The sequence below is a fragment of the Lepeophtheirus salmonis genome, chromosome 6 (assembly GCF_016086655.4).
Source record: "Lepeophtheirus salmonis chromosome 6, UVic_Lsal_1.4, whole genome shotgun sequence".
Lineage (NCBI taxonomy): Eukaryota > Metazoa > Arthropoda > Copepoda > Siphonostomatoida > Caligidae > Lepeophtheirus > Lepeophtheirus salmonis.
Genome location: NC_052136.2, coordinates 39,338,961 through 39,346,619, shown reverse-complemented (window position 1 = coordinate 39,346,619; position 7,659 = coordinate 39,338,961).

Below are 7,659 nucleotides of genomic sequence, written 5' to 3'. Positions count from 1 at the left end.
TAATGTTTGAATAAATAAAGGTATTGATTTATTTTATATCGTTGTTAATTTAATAGTTAAATGTCTGGAGTAATCAGTCTACAGTACAGTATTTGTGTCATCATCGACAAATAAGATAAAATTAATCAACTTTATTAATTTTTAATGCTAAATAAATTGTTTTGTATACAATAGTGATAAAGAATCATAAAACTTGTCTTATTGCATGAAAGGCTAGGATAAGTATTATTTTGTAATTATACATTAAATGAATTAATAAAATTTCGCAATTTGGCGATTTTATTTGATGATTCTCAATCTTTTTTAATTGTATACATTAGGGTAATAAACTTTTTTTCACATCATATTTCTGAAAGGTTGATTAATTATTTACGTAAAATTTGAATTAAATATAATTTTAAAAGTAATATTAACAAAAACATCACGCATACATTAATTTCAAGTTTATGACATAAGCTTATGATTTGAAAATACAAATGAGATTATAATTATTTGAATACAAACTTATGAATCACATAAATATTAAATAAAGTTCTGATCCGTAGACCCTTAAAGGTCAATACACTTTCTATACAGTCTTAGGATAGAAAAAATCCAGCAATGAGCTATATTTTTAGCGATAAAATCCGTTCAAACATTGTATAATTTAACACCTTAAAATATTCAGCACAAGTGATATTAGATTTATGTTTTTGATCAACTCTCTACAATGTAAATATAAGCCTTTCGTAACTTAACTTTGGCCGGAAGCCTCTTATTGAAGGTAGGGCTCACCCTAAATGGGCCAATAATTTTATTACACTACAAAATAAATTTCATTGTCGGCACTCAAAAATGTATAAAACTACGCTTTAAAATATTACGCAAATATTTAAATTATATATTCCTATCAATAACATTTAAAGTAGTTTATGCATTATATTTCTTTTAAACTTTATAAAAATAAGATAGTTTATGTAATTTTAACATACAAAATTATATATTGACACTACAGAAATTATGATTATTGATTATGAAAAATAAAAGTGAAAAAGTCAATATTAGTCTACTGTACATATATTAATTTCATCTTTTATTTATTTAAATTTCGGTAAACGAATGTCATAATATAATGATATCAAAGTTCACTCCATGTGTTTGTTCTGAACGACATTTGACGCTTGAGTTTGTTATGATATATGTTAGTTAGTTTAATGGAATCGCCATAGCTCATGGACAGCACGCTCGGGAGTTATCTCCTTGAACTTAATGTGTATATGTGTGCGCCCCGGGGATTCCTTGAGAACGAAATATACTCTATGTACATGGATTTTACCAATAGATTCTTAGGTTACATGAAGTAATTTTAATACTATAATGTTTACTTATACTGAATCAGCGCAACTCAATCTAACTAATTCAAGGAACATTTTAAAAAAATATTATAGTTAGTTTAAATTATGTTTTTACTAACAATTTAATAAAATTATTGAATTATCTTCGGATTAATAAACAAATCCACCACGAGATGAATGATATTTCAAGAGTTGAATTCGATTACGTAGATAATTTGCTTTGAATAATAACTTATTAAATAATTTACAGTTACTTAAGTCACATTATATTCTAATTTAAACTTAATAAGTAATGGATTGTTCATTAATAATTAATATATTATTCTCAATATCCCTTTACACAGGTTCAGGTAATACTCGTACAGAAATATCAATGTAAAAAATACAAAATATTACCGGCTAAGATTGGTACTGTTCAAATATGTGTAAAATTTAAAAAAAAGTATTCGGATCTTTATTTATCGCGGGGAAGGCATTGTTACACGGGTATTTGTCATATATATATATATGTATGGACGGCAATTTCGAATCCATACTGTTACTGATGACCAAGTAAACGAAGTAGTTCATAGTTGGATGTGACGTCATTATTTGTCTTGAAATCTTAGCAAGTCTGCTTACAATTACATCACATATGTATTATTATAAATTATTTGTTTCCTCCGTATTCACTCACCCCAAATACACCGTAATATTTCAAAATTAAAGGGTCAATTTTATAAAAATTGATGACAACATAATAATTGTCTTTAAAGAATGGAGGCAAATAGTCCTTTAACTTTCTCCTATGTTTTGTCGATTATACTTATGTTTAACATAAGTGAAGTATGTAAATAATTATCTGCTTCTAAAGCGATTTTTCATCAAGGAAACATAGCTGTAATTACTTACAGGAAACTGGTCCATTTTTAACTCTTTTTTCTTTTTAATGTTGAGCTCTCATAGGCTTAAAGTATGGATTTGGGTTAAAAAAAAAAAATAGCTTACAGACAAATATGAAGCCTTCTAAAAACTTGAATATTAGGTCTTAGTGAGGGAACCATACAAATGGAGAAAAGACTTGCTAAAACCAATTCAAATATAAGAAGAGAGAAAAAGATATGAAATCAAGAAGACAAAATCTCTTAAAAAGTCGTCAATTCTTAAAGCTTTAATGGCATTGAGTGACCTCTAAAACCTTTTCAAAATTATTAAAAGTTTATAAGTCATTGTTTTTACCCAAATGCCTATATTTAGCCTATGAGCGCTCAACATTTCGGAAAGAAAGTTAAAAATGGACCAGTCTATTGTGCAAGTAAAATAACAGATTCTACCCAAGCCGTATAACCGGGAATTTTAATACTAATTTTGAAATATTGAACAATATAACTGACGATAAGTCTTTAGTTACAGGAATTGATTAAATTTACTAGGTCAAGTTACTGATTCGGACCAATTACTCTCACCTTATTATTTAGCTTTTTTCTTTAGGAAAAAACCTTTTTATAAACGAAATTAGTTGTTTATCATCAGTAAGGAAAAAGTGCCTACACATACTAAACAACATTAAGCTTTTAATTGAATTTATAGTGCTATACACAGAATAGTGTAATTGTTGTGACGTAATTACAGTGTTGTTCTATAAAATATTTATAACCATACGTTAGTGGAATTTAAAAAAAATGTTTAATTGGAATCAAAATATTTGGATTAACTCATAAATATTGCAAGAACATCCTGTATTAACAAACCCTCCTTATTCCCAGTATTGACCTTTAAAAAATGTGTTGCCCTCTTTAGTTCAATAGTGGAAATACGTTATTCTTTGTAATTGCAAAGGTAAAACTATCCAAAACTTTCACATTGAAAAGAAATTTATTGGATCGGACTTATTTGGGATGTATATGTAATGCATATAAACCTAGTATTATTCTTTGAAATTCATAATTATGTAGTTTTAAGTGTTTTAATTTCAAACATGAGTCACCTTAAGAGCAGTTGAAAAGATAATATACTGCATTTTTGTTTATCCCAAGCAGCGAGTAGTATTATGAAAATCCGTCTTACACATTATCTTAATTGTATCTCTTATATCTATTAAATAAAACATTCCAGTTTGCACAGACCACTTCTATATAAATACTGCCCCATTTAATAAATAATTAAGTTTTGAATAAATTAAAATGGGAATTAAGATTCTAGCAGAACCTGTCCTCTAAAATGAACCAGATTACTAACTCCGATTTGGATGTAGGGTAAAATTCTAGGGTCCAAAATCTAGGGAGATAAGTCACATTGGACGTGTTAGATGGAGCACCATCTTGTTGAAAGGTTCAACCCTCTTCAAAAAGTTGACGTGTATTTGTAATCAATGGTGTTAACTTTGACAATCTATGACATTAAAATAAGAGGTGCTTTACCAGACTTATGGACAGCACTTCATAACATTATTGAATGTGGTTTTTGTCTGGTAGATCATACGGGGCAAATCAAATCCTTTTTTGAGTCCCATAATTTCCTCTGCTAAATTGTTGAGCTCAAGCTTTTTTATTAATTAGAATAATGTATTTTTAATAAAATCCTGTTAAAATTAGATTATTAAACAAAGCCCTGATAAAGAGCTCAAATTTTAACCTGCACTAATAAATTGAGTAAAGGATTATAAATGGTAATCGGTTTAAAAGACTAGATAGTTGTTTTATAGCTACCTCTAAAATACATATTATATCTTGTTGTCATCTGTTAATCTTTTTGACGGATAAACCAAGTAATAAGTAATCCTATACTTATGCTCCGTTTCCAAAAGAACATGGATACAATTTATTATTGATCCCTCATCATATATATATATATATATTAGCTATTTGATGAATAAATTTAGGCTATTATATAGAAGTACAAATGTATAGCTACGCTTTTAATAAAATATTACAAAGTAATATTATAATACAGTATCGAATAAAATACAATGTAGGATTTTAATATTATGAATTATAAACGAAATTTATTGTAATGTTTTTGGAGAAACAATAAGACAATGATATTCTGGGAGGAACTAAGAAATAAATAGCAGTTCCTATGATTGACTAGTTTGGCTAACTACCAGGTAATTTTTGGAATTTTTTTAGTTTATTTTTGGAAGAAAGGTTGTGATATATAAAAAAGACGTTTTCTATAGATTTAGAGCTTGCCGAAGGAAGTAGAGTAGCATATCCAATTATTTGAGTAATTTATAGAAGAATTTATTTAATGCCGTATTAATTTATTACTATTTGTGTTGCTTTTATATTACTTTCCGTAGTGGGAATATGATGGCCTATACTCTGAGGGATAATTGATGTGCAGTGAGTAGAATAAATAGGAAAAAATTCCCTTGATAAATTTTGTTTGTTGTCGCGATATCTGTATTATAGAATCTAAGAAATCTGTATTATTATTAAAATGTACTCTTAGATACCATATGGTTTGAAATGATTAATCAAACTTACAATTTATCATTGATCGGTCCTAACACGAATTTACTAATCAACCTTCATTCTTTTTTTTTTTCGGTCGGATCTTGTTTTACTATTCAAGGGTCCTCCTAGTATATTTTCATTTCCTTCACTCCTAGCTAGGATTGATTAATATAAAAACGAAGAAAATAATGAATGATAGCTAGAACGTATAATAATAAATTCTGGTCACAAATATCCTACTTTAAACTTTAGGTACCTTCTCTCTTTGAAAGTGCTTATGTTCAACAGCTGGGAGGACCTCGTAAATAAGTCATTTCAGGTGTTGTATTTACTATTAAAAACTGATACGTCTGCAGTTGTTTTTTTAAATTTATTTTTAGACTGATCGAACACTAACAACGTGTCGTAAAGAAAATAATTATCTTGTCATGTATGAAATAAAATTAAACAAAAGAATATCTACTATACATGTATTGTATGAACGTATATTAATCCTCATTCTTATCTCATTTGAAGTATTTCTTTACAATGTAATCTTCGTAGAAGACAAAGTTACAATCTAAATATGCTATGACCTATAATTTCCCATAACGTCATATAGGGTATCTCATTATTATAAAAAATACAATCGTCCCATAAAATGTTTATAACTAATAATGGATGATTATAAAGCAACAAAAACCCACAAAAACAAACCTTAATTATAGGTATTATTACTATTTACAATTGTCTTCTCAAGGCTATAGACGAATTTCACTTTTTAAATGAAGTTATATTATTATCTCGCATGTTCATCAAATATGTAGCCTTTAAATTCATTCACCCACTATCAAAAAGAGAATCTTAAAACTGATATTGCATTGGCTATATAAATAATAGTGTTGTTCAGTATACCAGGGCCGGATTTAGCATAATTGGGGTAAAGGGGCAAGGTGAAATGTGCGGGTCTTTTTATTTATTTTTTTTTTTTTTTTTTCTGAACCAGTAGGCGTATCTATATTTCAAATTTTCAAACAAAACCCCCCAAACAACGAAAATATAAATAAAAGAGTTGCACAACAAAAAAAGATATATAACTATAGTAGAATGTCAAACGAAAAAGGAAATATAGTAACATAACGCTCTAAAATCCATTCAACAAAAATATAAAAGCAATGCAAAGGCTAAAAAAATTCATGGAAAATAATTGTTAAAATAACAGCAGCTAAAAACATTGCATGTGTAGCTTCACAACAAATAATATTTGAGTAAAGGCATTGTCCGAGGAGCCTCGCATTGCGTATAAAATTATCAATATTGTGCTTATAAGTTTTTCTTCATTTCCACTGTAAAAGGCCATTTCAAAGGTTTCTCTTCAAATTATAAAAGTTGTAATGCTCGTGTAGAAGATTTTCGACGGCATTGTACAAAGGTCCAAGTATGGTGCAATCAACTAAAAAATGATTCATCATCGATTCGACAGAAACCTTTTCTTTCTTCTCCAAATATAAAAAGTTGGCTCTTACCTCTAGGGTACCCGAAAGAATCATGTACTTAAGCAATTTTTCTGCTGAAGACAAAAGCGATCTTTGAGAACATTCATGCCTTTATTGATGGAGAGGTTAATTTCCCTTTCATCTAAATAGCTCATGAAAGTACTCATTGTTGGTATCTTATTGTTTTTCCTCAGTGCAGAAGCACTCCTAGAGATTAATTGAACTGGATAAGGCACCGCAGGTCTTAGAACCTGTACAAACTTCCTGAAAATTACTCTGAAACGTTGAAAAGTCATTTTGTTAATTAAGCTACTTGAGCCATAAGTTTTGGCAGTAAAATGACACCAATGGTTGTAACTCTAATGCCGTAAATGGAATCAGCAATGTGGAATTTCCACTTAAGTAACTTTTCATGTGATGTAAAGATTTCCCAAACACTCTCTGAGAGTGTTTGCATCCTATCTGAATATTGGAACAACTTATCGAGTCTTACTTTGAGGATGGCTATGGGGGCATCCGTATATTTTCTCCCTATGAATACGGAAAGGTGGTGGTTCCAGTAATGATTTTCCGTTCAATGATTTCGGACCCAGTATGAATTCAAAGACTTTCATAGGTCGCTGAAACAGATAGGCTACCATATTTCAGATGGTTGCGAAGTCTCCATGGCGTAATATTTATCTTATTCTTCAAATTCAGGAAAGACGTTTCCATCATTGAAACCTGAGTGGATATTTTTTCTTGATACGGCGTTACTCGTAATATATGGGTAACAGTCATTTCCTATCCAGAACCTCAATAACCTTAAGTTTTTTGCTGTGTGAAAAGCTGGCCACAATTTATTAATAATATTGGCTGAGCCCTTCAGTCTTTTCTTGGTTTATCTGAAGACAAGGTTGGTCCGAAAAATCATCTAATAACTGCAGATTTCACTTCAGGGATTTTATTTTTGAAAGTGGATTGCCTGTAAACATCATGGTCAAAGTTGTCAGGGTAACAAAAACATTGGGGAGGAAATGGAAGGGAGGAGAAACCAGTAATATTATCTTTGCGCTTTTTTTTCGAATTAAAGGGGCAACACACATATTGAAAAGTAAGGCTGACGATGGGTCTCCTTTGTGAACACCTCTTTTGTTGGGGAACTTTCCACTTTGACTTCCACATTGGGGTATTGTCTGAGAGTTTGCAATCAGAACTCAACCATTCGAATAATGTAGTCTCCAAATACTTTTGGATATAATGTTTGGATTATAAATTTGTGGGATATCGTGTCCTACTCTTTGGTAAAATCCAACGCCATTACGGAAACATAGACAAATGATTCTAAAAAGGCCTGTAACGTAAAAGAACGCTATCTATTCGGGTTTTTTTTATAAAATCATACTGAGTTGGCTGAATAATTAATTTTAAAAA